The following is a 3,832-nucleotide window of genomic DNA, read 5'->3' on the forward strand; positions in this document are numbered from 1 at the left end:
TTGCCGACTACTGGCTACCCTGGTTGACCCAACCATGACTACTAGAAGTCGGCCCAACGGCGAAATTATAACATTGGGCCGACCATGTTAGCCGACTATTGGTACAATATCCATTGCCAAAATCGGGCCAACTATGGCAATTACAAGTCGGCCTAACTATCAAAATGATAATTATGGCCCAACTCTGCGTGCTGGATATTGGCTACCATATTCGGGCCAACCATGATCACTAGATGTCAGCTCAACTGCGAAATTATAACTATGGTCTTACTTTATGGTCCTCTATTCGTCCAACATACGCTACCAAGGTTGACCTAACTTTGGCTACTGCAAGTCGGCCCTACCACCAGAATAATATGGCCCGAGCTTCATCCCAACTGTTGGCTAAATGTGTAACGTACCAAGATTGGGCCAACGACGGCCATCATAGGTTGTTACGACCAGTAGAGACCTTAAAATTTTAAAATATTTTAAAATGTCTGTTTTGCAAGGATTTTTGTTGAATGTTTTTATTTAGGGATTGAATAGAGCTATCGCGCTGTGTAATGGCTCAAAATGCGTAGTATTGAACCCTTAATTATATTTCGACCACAAAACTGGACTGCGCCCTTCTCTTTTGATACAAAATTTTCATAATACAATACAGTATCAAGCTTGCACACGAATTATCTGGTATTTTGTTTATTTAATATAGTACACTTATTTCGGTATTATACTATAATTTTGTAATTATTAGGCTGTTAATTCGCTATTACAATATATGTAAAAGGAATAATTATTATTCTACAAAGATACGTGATTGTAAAATTTTGTTAGCAATAGCGAATTAACAACCTAATTATTACAAAATTATTTTATAATACCGAAATAAGTGTACTATATTAAATAAACAAAATACAAGATAATTCGTGTGCAAGCTTGATAATGTATTATATTATGAAAATTTTGTATCAGAAGAGAAGGGCGCAATCCGCCTCAAAGCTTTGAGACAGCCCTGCTGAGCGAGCAACAGCTGTGATAAAATCTGGAGGAAACGGCTGTCTGCCGCTGAGAAATATGACAGAGCTTTTTTCCTACACTTTTTTCTACGCCTGTGCCACGCGCCTCGCCTCATTAAACTCCGAATTATTCTGAGCGACTTTAATCACGAAATTAAATTTTTTATTTAGTTTTGTGGTCGAAATATAAATTAGGGTACATTACTACACATTTTAAGCCATTACACAGGGCGATAGCTCTATTCAATCCCTAAATAAAAACATTCAACAAAAATCCTTGCAAAACTGACATTTTTAAATATTTTAAAATTTTTAAGGTCTCTACTGGATTCTGAACATGTTTTAGGAGACTCCAGAAATTTTTCAACTTTTTTCCAACATATTCTTAGCTCTGGGGTAATGTGAAAGTTAACGTGTCTCAACAATGGGCCTCGCGACCGCATTTTTACTTGTATTTTGCTAATTAGCTCGGAACGAAATTTTTTTACACAAATTAGAGAAACACCATTTCATTAAGAAAACTTAGCGGATTCGTGTGGTTCTTATGCGAACCTCTTCACATTTTTTTCTGCGGAGTTATTGCCTTCTAAAGTGAGGGGTCTTGATTTTTTGCGGCGATTAGGAAAGTAGGTCAGGTAAATAATAATAACAATAAAAGTAATAACACCATTCAAATAATATGTATTTTAATTCTTTTATATGCATATAAACGTGTTTTCTTCATAAAAATATAATAAATAATTAAACCAAAATTTTAGTAATATACCATATAAAATATCAAAACGTTCTAATACGATATCATTATTTCATTTTCTCGCTCTTCTCCCTTCTTCACGGTCCCCCGATCTCGAAAGCCAGGTGCTGACTTCGGTGTTAATCTTTGCTTCGTTTGTTTTGTCTCTTAAATAATCGAAAATGACATCTGCAATGTGTACAAAAAGAAGGTAAGTGAATGCTATGTGCACAATATTTGAAAAAACTAGGTATGTATATTCCATAACTTTATGTCCAGATAATTAATGATATCCAATCCTTAATATTATATTAACCGTTTTGTCAAATAAAAGACTTGATTCTTCCACACAAAAAATTGTTTATTCAAAAATAACCCAGACATTTCCTAAATGATTGTTGCTCACTGATTATATTAACAGGGCTTAAAACCACCATAAAATCGAAATTTGTTCAAGATTACAAATATAATTTTCAGTTTAAAATATTGTTGTGGTCTCCACATCTAAAGTATTTAAGACAATAATAATTAAATAGTTAAATTGCTTTAATAAAAAAATGTTTTTAAGTGAAAGTGAATTAGCATAAATATAACTGCGATTAAATTCCATTTTTGCTCAAAATAACGCCCTGCAAGAATAAATTAATAACAATAGTTAGTGATGCAAAAGTAAAAAGACTTTACAGTAATTCATTAGTAACTTTCTAAAAATTTCGAGTGGAAATCGGGTTTTCGAGTACACTTAAAGTATCAAGTACTGAAAATATTGCATTCCAAAGAATGATTTGCTAACAATTAATAAAAAAATAGAGACGACTTTATCTAAAAGTTTAAAGTTTCGTATTACAGAAGTCCGTTCGAATCAAAGAGAAAATCCTGGGTCAATAATTTACAAGTACAGAATGGAAGCTTCTAAAACTTTTCAAGCGAACAATATAAAATCCAACAGAAATTAAAACGTTTACAGTTTTAAATCAGTAACAATATTTGAATGCAAGTGTAAATCAAGTCATATCTTACCTCGCATGTGACGAAAAGGATAGAGTTTAGAAGAAAAGAATTCGGGTTTTTAGAAAAACAAAGCACAAAGTTCAACCCACAACTATTCAGAAAATTTTTTTCTTGAAAATCGAAAAAATATGTATCGCCTATTTTCCTCCAAAATCATATTTATTCCCCGAGAGATTCTACGATTTCAAGGGTAGCTCTCTGCCTGATTTGAAATGAATTTTCGTTGTAGATATAAATAAATATCACGTGCAATTGAAATTATTCAGGGATCTGTCATAAGCCTCAAAAACGTGAACTTATATTCCATCAACTAAAATCGAGATAAATGAGCACGATAATAACCGAACCCTTCATTAAAAAAGATAACTTACGTTTTAAGTTTCGCAGTACCGCCGAATCGTCTTCTTGTAAACTATACTCTTCAGACATCTTAATTTATAGAAAAAATTCTAACGTGACTAAGATCTCTGAAAAGACAGGATATATATTAGATATTTGTACTTCTATCACCAGCGTACTTCACTACGTTGATTGCTGAATGAATTCCATGTGTTTGGTCCATTATTTTCCCCTCAGCATTTAACAAAGTGAATTTATCCGATGGTCGAAGTGAAAATACCTAATTAGAACGACAGCAAATAATTTTTACGCTGTTTTCGATATCAGATTTGAATCTTCAACAATAAGATAGTTCCTCAGTACTTTGTTTTTTCCTCTGCTGTAAACCTTTTTTTTGTATTTTGATTATAATAGTTAAATAAAATAGATAAAATAGAGTATTGGTATTATTTTCTTGGCCAGGGTAATTAGTTTATTAATTTCTGTTCTTAAATTTTTGCCGATTTCTGGTCAAATAATTTTCTGGGCAAAAGAGAGAAACGTGGCCGAATTTTTCTCAATTCTCCTAAAAAATATTTGACGAGTGATTGTCAAAATATAACATAAAAAATTAATGAAATAGATAAAATTTGAAATAGCCTCAAGACAAACATGGTGCAGTCACAGTCCACATCTTCTGAGTTTACGTGTTTTTATAACCAATTGAAAAAAAAATTGTTCGTTAAGAAAAATGGAAAAAAACGAGTTCAGA

This window comes from Belonocnema kinseyi, chromosome 1, assembly GCF_010883055.1.
Source record: "Belonocnema kinseyi isolate 2016_QV_RU_SX_M_011 chromosome 1, B_treatae_v1, whole genome shotgun sequence".
Classification (NCBI taxonomy): Eukaryota; Metazoa; Arthropoda; class Insecta; order Hymenoptera; family Cynipidae; genus Belonocnema; species Belonocnema kinseyi.